Source organism: Toxorhynchites rutilus, chromosome 3, assembly GCF_029784135.1.
Source record: "Toxorhynchites rutilus septentrionalis strain SRP chromosome 3, ASM2978413v1, whole genome shotgun sequence".
Taxonomy (NCBI): Eukaryota; Metazoa; Arthropoda; class Insecta; order Diptera; family Culicidae; genus Toxorhynchites; species Toxorhynchites rutilus.
Genome location: NC_073746.1, coordinates 289166327 through 289188606, shown reverse-complemented (window position 1 = coordinate 289188606; position 22280 = coordinate 289166327). Strand labels below are relative to the sequence as shown.

At 35.9% G+C, this 22280-nt stretch overlaps 1 protein-coding gene and 1 pseudogene across 4 annotated transcripts in view; one reads left to right on the top strand and one right to left on the bottom strand.

Annotated features, from left to right (window-relative positions):
- Positions 1–22280, top strand: part of LOC129775497 (dipeptidase 1) — a 509186-nt gene that overhangs the window by 113231 nt on the left and 373675 nt on the right. The window lies entirely within an intron of this gene.
- LOC129774292 (uncharacterized) lies at positions 1031–21986 on the bottom strand (annotated as a pseudogene).

The following is a 22280-nucleotide window of genomic DNA, read 5'->3' as shown; positions in this document are numbered from 1 at the left end:
TTCCCCTTTTCGCTCACCCGTCACGAGTTTTTACAAAACTTTAAACTCATTCGACTGAAATTCCCTCTGACGGAACTGATGGGCTAGCTGAAAAATGGAAGGCGCGAAACGGGCTACAATCCTAGATAACAAGATTAAAAAGCGACTTTCTGCGGTGAGAAAGCTCCAACTGATTAGGATGTTTTGGAATGATTTTCAATTAGCCGCTGTTTGGTCCAGTGCGATGCGGTGAGTGGGGAGGAGATGATTTGGAAGGTTGAATCCTGTGTAATGAATTTCCCGCGAAGGCATTACGAAATTAAACTTCGCTAAAGTCTTTTGGTTCAATTGAATTCAACCACAAGTTAAAGTGGAAAGATCAAGCCCGGAATGAATTCATGTGAATCCATCACCTTGGTTAGCAAAGTTTGAGGAGCTTGTGACGAGTTCTTAGAACTTGGACATTTGAGGAGGGCAATCATTTCTTTTATTATTTAATTGCGTTCAATTTCCGTGAGTTACGTGTGTTTGTGTAGAAGTGAAAGTTGAGAAGGAATAACTACCTTTTGAGAAAAATCACCTATCGCCTCAATTTGGTCCAATACGTATGAAACGCTATTCCAATTCCCGATAGGAAGAAAGAAGCAAATAAGTAAACCGGTCTATGGGAAACAAATCGCAGTGAACGGATTATTCTCGAGATCTAGGGACTGTCTGCTTATATTTCCTGTCGCTTTCTACAGCTTCTCTCGATACAGGTAGAGTAAAATCCTATTTCCGATTTATTTCCTCATTCAGAGCTGCAGAGAGGCAAAACAGACGGTAGATGAATCTACTCGAAATGTGATTCGGATGAGATTGGATCGATTTACAGATTAGGAACGAAGCTGAACATACTGATGAGCAAAATCGATCCGCACCACTGTCATCTACAGATAATGGTTGTCAGCTTTTACCGGGATTATCAAGTCGAGCACTGTTGCAAATTTAATTTTTCCAATCGATTGATTCACTAGTTTAATTAATTTGACATTTCACACTTACAAACATATTAATCGTTATAAATTGTCGGTAAACTGTTGAACTTCAATGGTGCCAGTGAAATCTTCCTGTCTATGGGTTTATTGTTTTGTTCTTCGGATTTTTTGAACTGCTTGAGCACGATCAGATGGGTTGTGATGGACGACACTATCTGTAAGTATCGGGAATGTAGAGGGCTTTCGATAACATCAAATAAACTCACTCCGATAGCGATGGTCAAATCAATCGGAAACAGTCCACAAGCGCTGATCCTGGGTGAATCGGACATCATATATGCGATAATAGCGTCTGCCTAGTTCGAGATCAATCGGCATGTACGACGGGTGTAGAACGAAAAAAAAAATTCTGAATGTTACACCGACATTGACATTGAAACAGGTAAGTGTGAATGAATTTATTCTGACTCGTGTGTTGTGTCCCAACCTGTAAGAATTGCCGTGAATTTAGTAAGGTGCTAGGGGACCGAATTGACGGTTCGTAATGCCGTGCGCTATGTGAGGAGTTTTTTTCTCCGTTTGTTTAAATTGTATTAACACTATCAAATATGTTGTCATCGAAGACAGGATCTGTAAATTTTAAACAAATTTCAAATTTATAAACTAAACATATGTCAACAAATATTACTCACCTCGGAAACGACAGACAAATTTATCGGAAATAATCCATAGGCGGTGATGTCAAGTGTAGAGAATGACATAACCGCAATCAGTTCATCCGCCTAACAATGTTTTGTTAAATAAATTGAAGTAATGTAATCAGTCATTTAATCGATACTATTCAGCCCCATGCTTTAATCGTTTAAACAAATGTATTGAATATGAGAAATAGTTCACGGCATTAATGAATTACTATTCATTACTTCATTACTATTATTATCATCCTCGATATTTACGGGTTTCGAGACCTCCGAGGGCAAACTACTGTTTTTAATTCCAGATTAGAAAATTATTTCGGGTGGTTTTCGCTGCTTCCTTTTCAGCTAGGATTTTGTTTTCCATTGGTAATTGGTTTCCATTGGCCTCTGCTGGAATCCTATTTACCACGATGTGAGACTAAAATAAAATAGTGGGGCATATGATAGAACCAGTAACTGCGGCTAATGGAATATCCGATGTGCAACACGATTTTAGTTTAGTTATTTTCGTTATTATGAAATACGCATAATTATACAGCCATTCCAAACCGCTATACTGGTTCTCAGATTTTCGTGAAAAGTGCTATATTTGTTCTTCATCGCAGAATATTGGAACCGGTTTTTCTTTATTTTTTCATTAGGGTGCCCATTTCCATTTTAGGGTGTTTTTGAGATATGAATTTCCAAAGTTCCCCGATGGTTAAAAAAATAAAAAATTTCCCCCTTTTTACAAAAAACACTGCTTTGAAAAAACCATAACCTTTGAACAACTGGACCGATTCAGATGATCGACATATCAAATTGAAGGCAATGGTCTAGTCTTCTTTGAAAAAATCTTACATTTGCGAAAAAAATGGATATTTGTTTCAGTAATTATTTATTGTGTTTTTCATGTTTTTCATGGTTTTCTCGGTTAAAGATAGGGGGCGCTTTTTTTATATTTTTCTTGATAGCTGAGCTTTTCACATAACATATATAAAAATCAAAAATGTGTCTTTTTTCGTTTTTGAGTTATGATTTTTCAAATTTAACTTGTTTTCAGACTTCGTTCAATATTCCTATGTAACTAGATTAGATCTATGCGATTGGAATCCGTTTTTTCGCAAGTGTAATATTTTTTTCAAAAAAGAATAGCTTATTGGCTTTAATTTTATATGTCGAGAAATCTGAGTCGGTCCGGTAGTTCAAAAGTTATGAATTTTTAAAAAAGTCATTTTTGGAAGAAATGGCAAAAAATGATTTTTCTGACCATTGATTGACTTTGAAAACTTATAACTTAAAAACGAACAGAATCACATCTTTGATTTTTGGATATGTGTAAAAAATCCTCACCTTTAAAAAAAATATAAAAAAATATAGCGCTCTCAAGTCCAAAGCGTTGAAAACAACAAAAAACAAACACACTCAATAATTACGAAAACAAAATTTAAAATTTTATGTTTTTCTAAAAACAATCCTACTAATTTCCATTAATTTTATATGTCGATCGTCGAAATCGGCCCAGTAGTTCAAAAGTTATGAATTTACGAAAAAAGTCATTTTTGGGAAAAAGGTGAAAAAATGGATTTTTTGGACCATCCTAAAATGGAAATGCCTATTAAAGCCTATTAAAAAAACAAAAAAATACGGGTGTAATATTTTGCGATAAAGAACAAATATAGCACGTTTCACGAAAATCTGAGAACCACTATATCGGTTTAAAATAGAATGGCTGTATAATGACAACATAAATAAAGGATCTTTCATCTAATACCTATATGCAGGTGTTGCATGAAATAATGTAATTGGCCATTTTGTGACTGCGGGCAACTTGGATTTGCATTTTTCATGATCTACTGTGTTCTACTAGTAAAGCTCTTTCATTTGATACCCATATTGATGAGTTTATGAGAAAAAATGTAGTCCGCCATTTTGAAGCGGCCGCAATCGTGGATTTTTAAGATCATGGAATACGCAGTTTCACAATGACAGCAGAGATAAAGGTACCTTCCAAATTTCAGATCAAGCGATAATGAATAATGAATAATGAATAATGTGAATAATAATGTGCGATAATGTCAATAAGAATGGGATCAAATTTCCATTAATATGGGATTCTAGTAACAGACAAACAAACTGCTCAAGCGAAATAAAACCGTTTAAAAAATGGACTGATATTAGCGATTTTTCATACAATTACCCTGCCACCTGGTGGTGAATCTATCTATGCATCGTCAATATTAGCAACACTGTTGTGTACAGAAAAAAATGACCACGTTAAAAGTTGGCAACAGCATCGTGACATCGTGAGGCCCTTGGACATCGCGAGGCACTTCGTGTCCGCCGCATATAGTCGATCCGGCATTTGCAAAATCCTCTCCTCTCTGGAGAAAGTCGAAAGCGTCGCCATGGTCATAATGAATGACGAGACCTACTTGAGGCTGGACGGTAACGAATGACAGGAGATACGATCAACAAGATGAAAATATCAAAGCCGATGTTCTTTTCTTCGGGGCTTGCGGTAAACAGAGAGATATACAGTACGAAGTGCCTGCCGGAAGTTGCCACCTTCTTTAAGAAGTATCACGCGGAGGAGTATGTGGTCTTTTGCCCAGACCTGGTCTCGGCTCATAATGCTCAGAGATCACTGGAGGTTTGACTGGGTGAAGAAAATTGTTGTACCGAAGACCGACAACCCTTCCAACGTACCGTTGCTGCGACCGATAGAACATTTTTGCCTGTTTTTTTAGTTAAGTGTTTGAATCCCTTGCGCTGATTGAGATTCGAACAGTCAACCAAGTCTCAAATGATATAATAAATCATCAGACACTCATGTTTTTTGATCCTTCAGGTCGACTATACAGCGGTCTCGTCGATTTTGTTCGCTGCAGAACGCAAGTTTGCTTTGAACTGTTAGTTCCCGAATGACGTAATATTGCTTTGGAAAATTCAGTTTGTACAATACATAACGTTTCTGTGTCAATACAACCCTAAAATTTCAGTACTATTCAGAGAATATAGAAGACGAAGACTGTATTTTACTGGTAAAGGCCGGTTTAGAGTTCCTGTGAACGTGAACTTGAACAGGTGGTGGAATAGGACAATCATTTCACGGTGAACTACATTGCGAACAAACAACTCAAAAAATAGTGGTGAATAGAATGATTTTGTTCACGTTCACGTTCATATTAAAATTTCGACAGTGAACGTGAAGTAAATAAACATCGATCTTCAATAAAGTTATTCGGATAAAATATACAGTTGTTCACGAATCAACCCAAACCAACGAAGTTTTTTAATCCGCGCAGAGATCCGATTGATTGAAATTGTATCCATATCAAAATTTTCATTGAAAACTTGAGAATTGCTAAACATATCCTTTTATAGTTCACGGTGAAATAATTTTCAGAATGCCTTGGGACATTCGAACGTGAACATGAACGTGGAAATATTTTGACGTCTATATTCACCACTGTTTTCACGTTCACGTTCACCGAAGTCGGTGAACTATGTTGAGTTCATCAACATCTCGATTCCACGGTGGAAATTCATAACTGTTGTGAAATATTGAATTAATTCATTTTTATCAATATGAATTGTGTTTAAACATGTTTTTCAACTAGAAAATTTTTCTTCCTATCGTTTCAAGATGTTTTAGTCGCGTTTTATATATGGACTGATGAATTATTAACAAAAAAGTGTTTGTCCGCGTTCACGGGAACTCAAAACCTACCTTAAGGAACAATAATTTTCAGAAGTTTTCCTGTTATTAGCATCATTTGCATCTTGATAGAATAAATTACAAAAAGAATGTTTTTGGTCGCTGTATTGTATTATAAGTGTAAAACCCAAACAAAAAATAAACTCTTTCGCTTCAAAGCATTTTTGCGTTCTGAAAAGAACCGGATTTGATTTGCTGATAAAAAAAAAATCTTTCATGTTGAGCGTGATGTGTGGCGACGCAAGCTTTTCTCGAAGCCGCTGCTGCTCCCTTTGGCTTCTGTGCAGCGGTTTCTGAGGATTCAGTTGACTTTTGCTTTAAGGAAGCTGCACCGGTAGTAGCAACAGCTTTCTTCTTGCTGATCGCCCCAACTTTTGACACCAGCAAGTTTGGCTTTTTTGGGCAGCGTTTGCTGTTTTTTTACTCCCTGGTAGCAGCGGCGGATTGTTTGCCAACAACGATTATATTTTTCGGCTTCTTCTAGGCGGCTATGCCCTACTCTTTTTCCATCAGACTTTTCTGATTTCTGAGCTAGCACCAGATTATATACAGATTTTTGTGATTTCAACAGCATGCTTTCAAAGCACTTTTTAAGCAATTGATACAAGTTACAAGAAGTAATAATCATATAACACGTAGATATTTTATCTTTCGAATGAAGTGATTATCATACCATTTCGTTCAGCCGAAAAAGAGGTATTCACGCTCAAAATCTTGTTTCTCCAATGTAATGTTCTCGTTTTCGAGACCAGTATAGAAATTAAAGTCGTAGTCCTACGTTAAAAGCTATGCGAATAGTCGTTGGAATAGGCACCTAAGTGTAATTGTAGGATATGTAGTGAAATAATAAAATTATAACCATATCATCATAATGTTTATACTACACTTTTTATTAATTTATAGTGCGCATGGTTTGTACTGCAGCTTTTTGAAAAACCCATATAATATGACTTTGCCATGTGTTATTGTTATCAATTCATCTTCAAATTAAAAAAAAATATTGCTAGATCATGTAAGAGTTGTCCACAAACTAAGATTGATCTTCATTCTATAATTTATCCGCAAGTTGGGCTCCGCAAGGAACTCAGAAAAGTCGCTTTGAACGTGTTAAGCGTTGAGCTTCAATGATGAGCCGATAACACGAGGACCTATTAAAGGAGGTATTCCATCAAGCAGGGGTATAATCTTCATGTAAGTGGTACCGGAGCTTGAAGAGGTTAGGTTAGCTTTATATAGGCCAAAATAGGTTCGGATAAAAGGCACTGAAGGTCTTTTTTCCGCTTGAGACAGTCAAAAGGCGATTGGGATACATGACCAATTCGTGGCTGAACAACCTCTCTGCAGAGCGTTGCCCGCGTGTGATGGAAGCTTGGTGGAGCACCGTCTCGTCAGCCTGCGCATGAGGTACGATAAGGTGTTGCTTTGTGTGATTATACGAAGGACTCACTGGATGTCAGGTATAGCAATCCGTGCATGATAAAGCATCTTTTCCGTATGGAAAGCATGAAGATGATAAAGAGTATTCTATTGATCATGGCCCCAGACACTTAGGATTGGCCATTGAGGGTAAGAACTATTGAAATAGGTGTAGTGAAATATATATGGAAATATTTTTCAAGAGAAAAAATAAAAGCGAGATTCTCCGAGATCTATAATAGAACATAGTTAGCCTCTCAATTCGAAAAAAAAAGAATATGCGCTAGAAGTAACATTCATCCGAGACATACATAATTCATGGGATGAAAAGTCCCGGGATTTTTTATGAAAACAATCGTTTAATGGGCAAAGCTGTATTTATTCCTCAACATAGTTTCCTTCGAGGGCAATACACTTGGTATAGCGAGTTTCCACTATTTCGATTCCTTTTCTGTAGTATCAAACGTCTAAGTCTTCGAAATATGCCATAACGCCACTCTGCAGACTGTCTCAGGAGTGTGGTAATGGATCCACGCTTCATCCATTGTCACAAAACGTCGAAAGAAGTCCATTCGATTACGCTTCAATAACGCCAAACCGGTTGTTGAATCATCAACGCGCTGCTGTTTTTGGTCGACGGTCAGGAAACGCAGCACCCATCGCGCGGATAGCATTTTCATGTTCAAAATGTCGTGCAAAATGTATCCCACTCGTTTTTTTTAAATGTCTACGGTCTCAGCTAACTCGCGTAACTCAATTTTACGATCGTTCGAAACGGGTCGGTGCGCTTGTTTTACGATTTCTGGATTCGTAGCCTCATTTGGCCTTTCAGAGCGCGGTGTATCTGCGGTGTTTGTACGACCCATTTTAAATTCACTAAACCACCGATAAATTGTTGTTCTCGAAGAAGCAGAAGATCAAAAACATTCCGTCAACCACTGCATTGATTGTTCAGAAGTTTTTCCCATCAAAAAACAATGTATGATCAAAATACGATATTTCTCTTTTTTCCATTTTCCATACGAATGTTCAGGTAGTGACACTAAAACAACTGTAGTTTGTGAACAAATAAACGAAATGTGATGAAACTTCAAACATAAGCTAGCGACGGATGAGCCTCTCAAAATGAATCTTGTTCATTTCTAGTTACGCCTTCTATTGAGAAATCCCGGGACTTTTCAGCCCATGTAGTATAAAGAAAGAAGCTCAACCGGCTTGTGTTATATCTGAACCTTGTATTTAAACATACGAGCAGCTCCTTACTATACAACAATGAATAACGCAACTCCATTTTCGTAATACGATGGATGATCAAGGTGGATATTATAATCATATATTCGCAAGCACATGATGACACATGGGGTAATGGTCACTTGTTTGTTTGGTAGTATCCGTATTTATGGTCACCTTAAGACTGAAGAGTTTCATGACTTTTGATTTGCTCTGTACTTCAGTAGAGCTGTCTCATGTCAAAATGTGTATGGTAAATTATTTTGGTTTGTCCAGTCGAAAATATGATCTTGATTTGTCCAGTTCTTTGAATGCTCTAGTTCAGCGCACCTGTGTCAAATCAGGTATTCAAATGTTTCCAAACATAAGAATAAATTTGAAGACGAAGACAATATAGGAGTGCGTTTTATCACACTGAAATCCATTGTCACTTTCGAACGAAGATCAATTTCGTTAGCGCAAACATCAAATGGACTAACAACGCTTGTCAATATGTGATTGTGGAACATATGCGAATTGAATTTTTAAAATTTTTCCCATTTTCCTTCAGAGATTTCCGAAATTTTTCAATTGTCATGTTTGGTTGAAATATGTGTATTATTTTTATGGGACCCTCTCTCCGTTCCAGAGGAGGGAGTGGTGTCATACCATCATAGAAACATTTCTCGTACCCAAAAACCCTCACATCCCAAATTTGGCTCCATTTGCTTGATTAGTTCTCGAGTTATGCAGAAGTTTGTGTTTCATTTGTATGGCAGCCTCCCCTTAGAGAGAAGGGAAGAGTGTCGAACCACCATAGAAACGTTTATCGATCCCTGTTACCCATCTTCGACCCATCGATATAGAACAGGATTGAACCATTACGAACATTGGGGCCAGCTTCATCTCATACTGAACGAGAACGAGAATTTACTGTGTTGAGTGCTCACCCTTAGAATGACCAAAAAAGGTTGTATCCTGAAGAAAATCTATATTATGAATGGTTCAATATGATGACAGTAAACTCAAGCAATGTGAAATGCAAAATCTACTCGAATTTCTTTTGAAAAATAATTTTTGGTTTGTCCGGTTTCTAAAACCGGGCAAACCATGATAATAATTTCTCTTTGAAAGAAATTGTTAAAAACATAAAAAAATTTATAATTTGAACACTTCATGGTATTATTAGCAACTAGAGACTTTGGGCTTTTCAACAAACCCAAACTTGTCTTGATTATATGTTATTTTCATGAAGAAAAATCGATTTGCATTTACTAGTTGGACTTAAATTGGACAAACCAACATCATTTACCTTATAAAAACAGAAATCGCTCTCTCAGTAGCCCTTCGAAAACTTTAATTGCGAATGTAGGTGAATAGGTCCAGCTTCTTTCTTACATGTACCTACTATTTCAATAATGTTTTAAACAAACTTGGAACAACGCATAAATTTATCCCATGGAATTCTCTTTATACGAGGGCCGTTCAAAAAATAAGTTCCAGTGCCTCAGAAATCGCGGAAAAATAAAGTTAGGACAAAAAACAAGACGTTCGGCGGTCAACGATTCGATAACACTGAAGAAATTCGTGACACAGTTACATTGTACTTCAAAAAAGTTGACTACTACGCACTTCGCGCTCGGAATAGAAAAACTCGTGCCACGCTATGAAAAATGCCTCGAACGTTACGGCGATTATGTAGAAAAATAGAAAATAAAACGTAGATTACGAAAATCGCCTTGTTTTTTGTCCTAACTTTATTTTTCCACGATTCCTGAGGCACTGAAACTTATTTTTTGAACGACCCTCGTAAAGGGTTTTCCATTCCGGGCTTCCGAAAGTATACAGCCCTGCGCTGACAACCGTTTGACATAGCTGTCACCCAAGCGTCATATCGTTAGTTGAATGTCTGCCATTTTACAATATGAATCGTTTTAGCATCGCACAACGTGTTAATTCTGTTAAATTATACTATGAAAATGATGAAAACCCGGCAAATGTTTTTCGAGCATTACGGACGGATTTTGGTCGCCATGGACGGCCTACAGAGCACACAATCGCTAATGTAGTGCGTAAATTCGAACAAACTGGATCCGTAGCGGATATTGTAAAACCTGTGCATCATCGTAATGTTCACTGTTTTCCCAGCAGCTGTATATTAATCTTTTGATAGTATAAGTTCAATAAGTTTATCTTCCCTCGAAACAAAAGGAATAAGCGCTGAATCTGTATTCACAAACCACAACGCCGAGGAAACTCGCATTCAACTCACCTTTCTCCTAAAGTCCTCCTCGCTCGATTTGAATTTGAGCCGATGAAGATAGCAGATCAGCTCGTGCCATCTGCGACGGACATTCTCGCCGCTGGAGAACAGTGCCCAAAACTCAACTCCGTGCAGCACCAATAAGCTGCAGGCAGCCGCTGTGTAGATTTCCCAGCCTTCGTTTGCGAAACCAGACTCGATGTTATTGAGCAGGTAGTACAGTTGTACAGTTACGCAGATAAAAGCCGACAGCAGCGAAAATACGACCTGTCTGCCAAAGCATTCGTTAATTTTGGCGGCCAGACACTGCAGCTGTTCGACCACCTCGCGAACGCTTTGGATCGAATACATCCGGTAAATGTCATGTCGATCCTTTATGTTGGTCAACGTGGCGACTCGGATCAGCTTCTTACCTGCACCTGCTGACGATGAAATCAACTTGTGCTGTTCAGTTTCGTTCGGAATCATTCTGCAAGAAAATAAAAGTTGAATAAACAGGATACAGGATATAATCTCTGTCCGTGGACAATAACAATAACAATGGAAGGAAAACAATAGGGAAATTACTTCAAACCCTTAAGCAGTAGCGTCGATCGATCGGACAGGAATAGTATGCATCCGATGAACTGGAAATTGAATAGCAGTAGACCGAACTGAAAATATAAAAAAAATAGAGAGAAAAGGGTGGGTGAAAACAGTCATTCGGAAAATTAAATGTTTTCATTTTTTGTTTTCCCCTCGCGGCAGCTGGGATCGTGTACGGAACGGATGAAATTGGAAAAGTGGCGAGCGGAATGTCCCTGCTGCTGGGGGTGACTTTGACATAGTTCATTGCAATCGATTGTAAATTTCCAACGGTTTTAGAAATTAATTGGCTTGTCTTCGACAAATTGTGCTATTGAGTGGGTGGTTCATTTCGCGAATTTAGTGCTCTGAGGAAGCAAAGCGAAAAATTAACACACTAAAAATGTATGTAGCTGGCGTAAGGCACGATGTCGGTGGCAATACGAGAGCTGTTTTATTCGCAAATTGTGACTGCAATTCGCATTTTATTTCTGCTCTGCTACCAAGTGCCTGGCGTAATTAACTTTACGTGCCATAAAGCAGCGCATTTAACGGCGGCGATGGGACCGAGTGACATCAATAATGTAAGATTGTTGTTGTTGTTGCATTGAGCGGGTGCATTATTACTAGATGCCTCTCGGAGGTCTTGACGGTATGTTTTCGTAAACATGCGGATGTGTTCACGACTTGAACTTTAGTTTTCTTCTGGATATTTCGTTTGGTTCCAGGTCTACTTCATGGGTGGATAAAAAAAACCAAACACCCTCCTATAGTTCCTGGTGAGTCACTATCGATGTGGGTTGTCTGTCTCTATCCCGATGGAACGTAATTCATCTTCTATTGATTGAAAAAATTGGCAAAATAACAGGTCCGAATAAAGGTTAGGCATAGTGAAGCAGCTCATACTAGATTCGCTGCGAATCCCACACATTAAAACCTTCCTAACCGTCAATCCTGTTTTGGCCATCGTTTGCGCCTGCGCACCGCGTTTTGGCCATGATTTGGCCATTTTATCGGTCAGCATCTGCCTCTGAAATCGACCTATTTTGTTGCCATTCAATTGCGATTCGCAGATAGAAATTCGATGAGATTTTTTGCGCGCAATTTTGCCCAAAAAATCTCATCAATACCTACATAGAGCTTCTTTTTGTATGTAATCTGCACCAGTATAAAAACGACGAAATTAAAATCACACATGATTGAAAATATGATTATTAACACTTATAAAAATGAAGTCTGGCTGAAGTCGAAATAAAATAACAATAAATAGCAGAAACATGGTGTATATTCGTTTTTCTGTTGTTCATCTTTGATGCAACCACAAAATATTCTGAGAGCTGTATTTAGTTTAGTTTAGTTTATTTATAAATCATGACTTAAGACTAAGTGCTCTCTTGGCCGAGTGGTTAGCGTCATAACTAACATGCCGGGTGTTCGGGTTCGATTCCCGTTCTGGTCGGGGGAATTTTTTGTCAAAGAAATTTCCTCCGACTGGCACTGTGATCACGCGTATTCTAGAGCTTGTCACTCAAAATGCATTCAAGGCGTGTTATTTGGCATAGAAATCTCAACTAAGTACTAATAAAAATGACGCAAGTAATACTACGTTGAGACGGCGAAGTTCCTCTAGGAACGTTAGTGCCATTGAAGAAGAAGAAGAGACTTATGACTAATGCCTTTTTCTTGCCATATCGGTAGCATGTAGGTATAACACCATATGCATTAACTTTATACTTATACAACCAAAATTACTTAAAATTAAATCCTCTGTTGGAAAAATGAAGTGCAGCCTTTCTTGAACATTGCTTCCGAACAATCACGTTTTAAATCAAGTGGGAGTGAATTATAATACACCATATCCTTCACGAAAAACGATTCTCCATTAAGAACAGTATTATGAACCGGAACAACGAAACCCGTGGTGCGTCTCCCTCGAAGTGGCGTAAGCTTGGAAAAAAAGATAATTTGGTGCTCTCCGATTCAGAATCTTTTAACGTAGGACTACGTCTTTCATTTCTATACCGGGGTGTAAAATCAAAGTTTCGAAAACGAAAGCGTTACGCCGGAGACCGAGATTTTGAGCGTTAATAGCCTCTTAAACAACTGAACGAAATGGTATGATAAGCACTTCATTCGAAAGGTAAAATGTCTACGCGTTATATACTTGTTACTTTTTCATCCAAAAACTTTTTTCAATAGCCTTAAAGTTTGTTTCAAAACAGGATATTGGAATCACCTATCGGTATATAAGCGAGCGCCGCTCAGGTATAATTGAACAGCAATTGGAGCATGTTGTCGCTGTGTGATGAAACTAATTTCGTTTATCATGAAAGCGCTGATGAACGATGTCACCAAGAGCCTGTTTGTGCACCTTAGGCTAGAAGGGAATCAATTAGGACGAGAGTGATGCCACTGAGAAGGCGACCAAGAAAGTAACAACATCGAAAATTGGTTCCGCTTGAGGCATCGGAGCAGCCACATCACACACATACACATACACGCGCGCAACTCTTTTCGTTCGGTGGTTATCGAGCACCGCGCAGAATCCGGAAAGTTATCGTTGCTGAAAAATAATTTGCCAGTTCCCCTTGGAATTGAAAATTACATTTAAGCGAAAGAGTTTATTTTAATGTTTTCTATTCATATAATACTGCGATCCAATGCATTTCGTTTTGTGATTTTTCAATCAAGTGCAATTAACAGGAAAGCTTCTGAAGATTATTCTTCCCCAGCAGTAGAATATTGTCGTATCCAATATTGGATGCATTAAACCCTGTGTCTCCATTGTAACGCTCTCGTTTTCGAAGTCCCCAAATATTCATTCATTCAGAATGGATTTAGATTCAACTTCAAACAAATGATCACTAAATCAACGATAGCAGTGATTTAAGCAATTTTAGCTTCGTTTGCACAGGTTTGCATAGTTTGCAATTTCGTACGAAATATTATCTTTCCAACGTCTCTAATTTTCCAACGTTCCTAATATAACCCGATCACACTTTTATAACTCAACTGTCATCTACGTATTGAAACATACTGGATTTTTTTACTGCAAAGTAAAGCAAATTAGGTTCAATGTATCGTCGATTTTTGTTAATAGAATCTTAGAATAAATAAATTATATCTAAACATATATAAAGTACGTTTAATGCTGATCTGGAAGGTGTATGATATGAGGGGCTTAGAATGCAAGGGGTGTAATTGGTTTGATCGATTTCTCTACATCGACTCTCTCTTTTGGTAATAACTTAGCTGCAAATGCATTCCCAGCTGTATTTGACAATGTGGGAGATAGATCAGAACCTCAACTATCGGATTATATAGCAAACTTAAATTGGAACGTTTTTGCAGTTGAGCTATTAACTGAAGAAAAAGTTGATGAAGAGAAATCGATCAAGTCACTTACATCCTAAGCATTCTAAGCCCCTCATATTATATCATGTTATCATTCAAATATCGTTTAATATATTTGACATACGAACTACATTTCAACTTATTCACGAGGTACCGTTCTGAATCATATTGCGGACAACATCATATTTCGGACACTTTGTTCTAATATCTTGAAATGCCTAATGCACTGATGATATAACTATAAAATTAATATCACAATTGCTTCTTTAGAGTAATCCCTTGGTTTCACTATCACTTCATTTGAGAATTACATTTGAATTATTACACAGTAGGAGAAAATTCATCCAAAATCCAAAATCCACTCATTATCGTTTGTGTTTGACGTTTGCTTAGCGTGAGCACGTAGAATTTACCCGTTCATAAATATTTAAATTTCTCCCGTGTTTCATCAGTTCTCATCATCGTTATCAAGTTACTGTGATTGCTTGGTAAGTGTTTCGCAGTTGAATATAAAATATAATCAAGTGTAATGTAATTTTCGTTCAAAAAATTACAAATAAAGTGTCTGGAATTTGAATTCAATCTGTCCGAAATTTGATTTTTTTTTACAAATAGTGTCCGTAGTTTGATTCTCATTCGCTTGATTTGAAAAGCATTTTATTCGATGATTTTTTTTATGTTTTCAATCAAACAGGTAACAAAGTAGAAAGCTTAAAAGCTAATTGAACTATTTTTTTTAAAATATTAACCAAATAATACCTGTGCATAATGTTGAGATCTGTTTTCTGCATCATATGCCTTAAGCGTCCGAAATATTATTTAGAAAAATAATATTAATATACAGCCATTCCATGCTAAACCGATATAGTGGCTCTCAGATTTCCATGAAAAGTGGTAGTTTTGTTCTTCATCGCAAAATATTAGATCCGTATTGTTTTATTTTTTTTAGGGTACCATTTCCATTTTAGGGTGGTCCAAAAAATCATTTTTTCTCAACTGTTTTCAAAAATTCAAAACTTTTGAACCACTGAACCAATTTAGATGATTGACATATCAAATTGAAGCTTATGAGCTAGCCCTTCATTACAAAATTTTGAACCAGAAAATTAAATGGATTTTATTTTCGAAATTATTGATTGCAGTCGTTTTTTATTGTTTTCATGGCTTTGGACTAGAGGGATATATAGCGCTGTTTTTTCTTGAATGCTGAGGATGTTTACATAACATATCTCGATATCAGAGATGCTTTTTTTTCGTTTTTAAGTTATGATTTCTCAAAGTCTCAAAGTCTCAAAGTTGCCCTTTCATCCAAAAATGCCTTTTTTTTGAATTCATAACTTTTGAACTACTGGACCGATTCATGTAATCAACATATAGAATTGAAGCCTTTTTTTTTAAAAAAAAACTTACACTCGCGAAAAAAAATGGATTCTAGTCGCATAGATCTAGTCTGGTTGAATAGGAATATTGAATGAAGGCTGAAGACAAGTTAAATTTGAAAAATCATGATTCACAAACGAAAAAAATACATCTTTGATTTTTGGATAAGTTATATAAAAAAGACTCAGTATTCAAGAAAAAATACAGCGTCCTGTATCTTTAACCGAGAAAACTATGAAACACAATCCATAATTACGGAAACGAAAATCCAAATTTTTCGCAAAAATTATATTTTCAAGTTTCAATTTGATTGTCGATCATCCGAATCGGTCATGTAGGGCAAAAGTTATGAATTTTTGTAGTGGAAGAAAGGCGGAGAAATTGTTTTTACGAACCATCAGTTAATTTAGAAAAATCATATCTCAAAAACGATAAAGAAGCATCTCTGATATCAGCAGCAGCACCCCTCTGAGTGCAGCAGCAGCACCCCTCGAGCAGGCTTTTATGCGCGAATAATATTTCCACTTACCTTTGGAATGCTGAATGCTAGCCAGTAAAACAGCGTCCAGATCAGGTTCCAGTTCACGCCCATCATGTAGTTCAGGGAACTCGAAACTCCACCGCAGATGATTGTGACTATTATGAGGGTCAATTCCAATTCCGTTTGTTAAAGATAGAAAACAAAAAAAAACAAAAATAGAGAAATTGTTTATTTCTTATGGGCTATAAATTGGGATACAGTTCGTGCTTTTTATCTCTTCAATCACATTCAGGATCGCTTTTTCCGATCATCGTCCCGTTTTTTATAGGCATTCAGCATTCAGTGTAATCAGCAGAAAAAATAACTTCAATGAATACTAGAAGCTCTGCAGGTCGAACTCGATTACAGACTATATACTGACTCGATTATAAATGATTCGATTATATACAACTTTGAACTCGTTTATATACGATTCGAGAATATTTGTTTATCAGAAGCTTTAAGAATTTCAGTTTAGTAATACACTGGGTTTTTTATAAGCACTAATCTATTGTGTGGAATAAATTATATTTTTTTATATATTGCACTGTAGTTTTAGCTAATTAGACTTAAGTTAATAATTATGTAGTTATAATATATTCAAATAGTTTTAAAATGTATTGCTTGATGGTGGCTCTTTATCCACTTTAGCCTAATTAAATCAATAAAGGAAAAAAAAATATTGTTTGATGAAATGTGACAAGATCCTCTCTCTTGTATGTTTGATTCGAATGAAAGTTTGTATTCCGCTTGGGTTGGAGGAAATATGAGTGTTCCACAGCAATTGTGAATTTTTTTAATCAAGCGTAACTTTTGAAAAGGGCGTATCGATTTTGGTAGGAGAAATCTTTGATAATTTATATCTAAAAAACTATGAGTCGTACCGAAATAGTGTCTTAGAAAGAGTTATAGCTTATTGATGTCTTCACATGATAAAAGTATACACTGAGAAAAAAAATCAGTACTCTTTTTTTTATTTACAAAAAAAAAACTTTAATTTTAATGAATTTTCGAAACTTCGAATTTTTGTATGTTAACAATATTTTTTAGCCATAAATTATGATTCCTGATGTGATTTAAAACAAAAAAGCTCATTATAAATCTCCTTCTAAATGCAGCCATTCTCGAGATATTTTGAAACATATTTCTAATTTATTGTCTTTTTTATAGTAAATATTCCCTTTTAATATGTTTGTCGTGTTATACCGTCATGTTCATGAAATTTTATGAATTTGCTTATAATTTCCAACAACTTTTCCAAATCCATGATGATGTATATTTTTGATTTATATGTTTAGGAGTTACGTTGAAAATCATTTGAGCACATGTGGGTTAATATAAAACGATATTAAAACATGTTTTTTTTTATCTTAATACAAACTTTTAACATGTTATACATGTTGCGCCAACAGAACACAACATTTATAAAAAGAAAAAAATATAATTCTCTACAATTTGGTCAAATAATTCCTATATTTATCGGAGTTTAAGAGATACTAATAATAATACTAGAATTTTTGGCATTTATTTTTTATTAACATTTATTTTTATCAACTAACAATTTTTTTGTATATAATTTAATTTTTTCATTATTTTCTTATATTTCTACACACATTATGATAACTTGCTGCATTGTCGTTAGAGTACAACTTTGCTGCTACTTCATTCTCGGGTACAAGTACAAAAGAATGATACCTTTGGGTACCTGGAATTTGTTTGGTGTTATCATACATGCTACTCAATTCTTCCACACCCTGATCATATTCTTCTTGTGACATATATGAAAATGACAATTTTGTAAGATAGTCTTCTTTTCGCCTGCTAGCCCAGTCAAATAACGTTTTTGCACTCGTAATCGGATGTTCATGCTGCCTAGCCAAACTAGCTCTTGTTGCCATCCGTTTTAATGAACCACCAATTACATCACAAGGTCTTTGCCGTGTGATGTTGCAAAAAAATGCCATTCAGCGTCAATGTCGTATTTCGACTTAAACTGACTTAAACTCGCAAAATTTTTCCTATTTTTATACTGGGATGCAGCACCATCCGACGTGAATTTTATTCTTTTACCTGCATTTGTTGTTTCAAAAATGTTACTAATTTAGAAATAAATACTTGCACAGCTATTGTATCATGACTTAAAACTTCAGATATAACTACAAAGCTTAAGTTTGCCAGAGAACCTTTTTCATCTCTATAATAAACAACGAATGGATGGATTGTTGCTTGATCATTGTTCCAGTGATGACTTTGAACTTCATCTCGGAGCACAAATGAATAATTTTCGGAAAAATCGCAAATCACAACAACCTCATTTTCTTGCAAATTAGCTTTTATATTGTTAAGAAATATGGACTGTTGTGTTTTAATGTAATCATGAGTAAGTAATTTTTCTATTTTTTCGCGAAAATACGATACAAATTCTTCCACCGGTTTTACAAGAGTTTCTATGTCGCATCGATCAGTAGAAATCCATAGTGCATAAGTGATTTCAATTAAATTGCGTTCCTGAAGCTCATCTAGAAACCAGTTTCCAAACTCGTCCATTGTTGGGCATTTTTTACATTCACGAAGGTAACAGTATTTTGATCTATTTGATATGTTACATAGTATTTTTTCCATATATTCTCTGCATTCAATGCTAATTCAATTTTTTGAGACTATGATTTCCTGAACTACTCAGCAATTTGCAATGCTTCGGACGCATTGATGCAAAAGACCTAAATCCAATTTTGCAATTTGGATTAAGTTCCTTAAATCTGTTGAAAGTTTCTCGTAATGGTGTTATTAATAACCTTTTTTGGATGTGTTGACGCTTCCCATCTTTGGCTACAGAAACATAGTCTCTTTCTCCAGGTAATGATCGACTGATATCGTTGTCATTATAAAATTCCAAAACATGATTTTTAACATCTTCACTTAAACTTGGTCAATATTTGCTATGTGGTGTCGACAATACGCCTTTGGCATCTGCCAGTTTTTTGGCTTGAATTGCCATATATTTATTAACGCCAAATTCTTCTTTCATTTTTTGCATGGACCAAGACTTAGGCAAAACTGTGAAAATTCTAACTTTTTCTGATCTTGTTGTCTCTGTGTGGTCAAATTTCTCCTTGAGCTGATTGATAATATCATCAAAATCTTTTGCCTTTTGTTTAGAGTTCGACTCTTCGTCTTCTTCATGTGAAAAGGAAAATAGATTTCTTTTAATGCCTTTAGAAATTTCATTGAGTTTTTGTTCGGGGTAACTATCCTGTCCAAGTCTTTTCGTCATTATTGCTGAAACGTTAATACCGGCGATTCCCTTGTTGAATAGCTCAATTTTGTACGCTCGGGAATACTCTGGTATATTGCTGTTTTGGGAATTTTGCGAAGATGCTGAAATGACTGAAACTATTGATGGTACTTCTTCTAAAGTAATTCCTACTGCTGTACTGATCTGCTCCTCAGTATTACACTGCTTTGGTTTGGAAGAGTATACAGATAAACGGCATGATCCGCAAATTTTTTAAGATGTATCTAAAAGGATATTGCATCCCATTGACTTAAGTTTCTCAATCATTGACACGGTTAAGAAACGTTTTTCAGATGAACATTTCTCACCGTCTTTCGGAAACGGTCTACAACACGAAAAAAAAAATTTGTAGTCCATTGTGGTATACTGTTATTCACTCTATAAGGAAGATTGTTCGACTGATGAACGATGTTTGAATATGAGTAACTTTATATACATTATAGAGGTACCTTAAAGGTACCTGACCTTATATACCTGTACAGAGGTAGCTTAAAGATACCTGACTTCAGGTATAATCTAGGCATAACGTAAACAAGTTAATTATATTTGTACCCATAACGTCCGGTTGAATCAACAAGGTGTATTTGTTGTTGGGATTTCAATTCTACTGTTCGTGTTTTGATTGTGTAACACGAATAATATGTTAAAAGTTTGTATTAAGATAAAAAAAGATTTTTTAATATCGCTACATTTCGTGTTAACCCACATGTCTTCAAAAGTTGTTCAACGTAACTCCTACACATATATTTTTACCATAATGATGTATTTGGAAAAGTTGTTGGAAATTATAAGCAAATTCATAAAATTTCATGAACATGACGGTGTAACACGACAAACATATAAAAAGGGAATATTTACTATAAAAAAGACAATAAACTAGAAATACTTTTTAAAATATCTCGAGAATGGCTACACTTAGAAGGAGATTTATAATGAGCTTTTTAAATCACATCAGAAATCATAATTTTTGGCTAAGAATGATTGTTAACATACAAAAATTCGAAGTTTCGGAAATTCATAAAAATTCGATGTTCCACAAAGTTCGTCAAAAATAGTTTTACCATCTTGGACCCATTTTTTTAAATTTCTACATGACTTCTATTTTATATGAAAAAATTTAAAAAAAAATAAAAAATATGTATTTTGGATATTGCAAATTAAAGTTTTTTTTTGTAAATAAAAAAAAGAGTACTATTTTTTTCATGTTTAGACATCAATACGCTATAACTCTTTCTAAGACACTATTTCGGTACGACTCATAGTTTTTTAGATATACATTATCAAAGATTTCTCCTACTAAAATCGATACGCCCTTTTCAAAAGTTACGCTTGAGTCAAAATTTTTCCAATTGCTGTGGAAAACTTATATTTCCTCCAACCCAAACGGAATACAAACTTTCATTCGAATCAAAAATACATGTTTTTAAAATCTGCATTTTTTGGACGATTTCATTCGGAATTGCACGCAGGTCACAGTAGATCATGCAAGAACCAAATCCAAGATGGCCGCAATCACAAAATAGCAAATTACTTTATTGAACGGTTTTATTTAGCTTGAACTGTTTGTATGTACGTTTGTATGTCTGTAGGGTTGTCCCATATTGATAGAAATTCGACCAATAGGAACTGACCGAATTTATAAAACACCTTTATCTCTGCTGTCATTTTAAAACTGCTTATCTTAAAAAATCCAAGTTGGCCGCCGTTTCAAAATAGCTGATTCCATATCATCTCAAAAAAGATTGATTGAGATATGTGTATCAAACGAATGAACTTAATTTGGAGAACACACTATGTATTTTCTGCAATCAAGTCAATATCGGTATCAAATGAAATTGTTTGACTGATAGAATACAGTACAATGGTTTTATTGTAGAGAAATATTCTAATGAAACAGATAATGTACTAAAAACTAGAACATAAAATAAGTAAAACAAACTTTTTAAGGTAAACGGTTTAATTGTGATTAAACATAATAATGTACTAAAAGCTAGAAAATAATTAGGCAAGTAGCAGTTAGCAGTTATCAGACCTATCCTCTATCACACCTCTCCGTCTTATCTAGGGAATTGATAAGACTAAAATGACCATGTCAAACCGATATGGGGTTCTCAGATTTTCGAGAAGGTGTTTTCGAAAAAAAACAAATGACTTGAAACTACTTACGAGTGCATGCAAGCATGGATGCCCGTCGCATCTTTGCGTTCACCATCGTAGACGAAATACTGAACAGAGATCGTATTTTCTCATCACAAAGTGCGAACATTGTCAATATTTCGCTAAAAACGGCTCTATGGCGAATAGCAAGTATTATTGCCGATATGAAACTAACTGCATTTGGAACAAACTGTGAAATGGAAATAATATTATTTTGGTTAGTCATCGGTTGCACTTGCGATAACAATGATACCTCACCTGAATCCAGTTGGCTACATTGGAGGTATTCGAGGTGTTGCTGGCCTGCCAGTAGATGCTCACCAAGCAGAAGGTGTAGAACACAAGCACCAGAAAGCTCGGAAGCAACTGCTTAACGAAATCGGTCGTCGCATTGCGTGAAACTGCACCATCTAGTCGGAACGGACACAAACCAAATAGTTTCGAGATACTGTAGAACAGTTTTATTGACTTCATTGCGGTTATCGTTATGCCGTGGTTCAACTCGTAATTGGAAATTCGGGTTTATTTGTTAATCAGCTGTACACTTTCTTCTTGCTATAATTGACACTTGATGCAACGAATCGAAAAAACAGAACGATAAACTTTCATTCACATCAGAATTCGATCGAAAGCGAACGCGACCAGCCTGGCAGGAATCAAATCTCAGCTTGTAGCGCCCGGTGGCGCAGTAATTGGAAAACTAGCTCAACCGATCCGAACTTTTGTTCGGTGCTTCGTTGTTTCGTTCTGGTCATCAACACTGAGTTT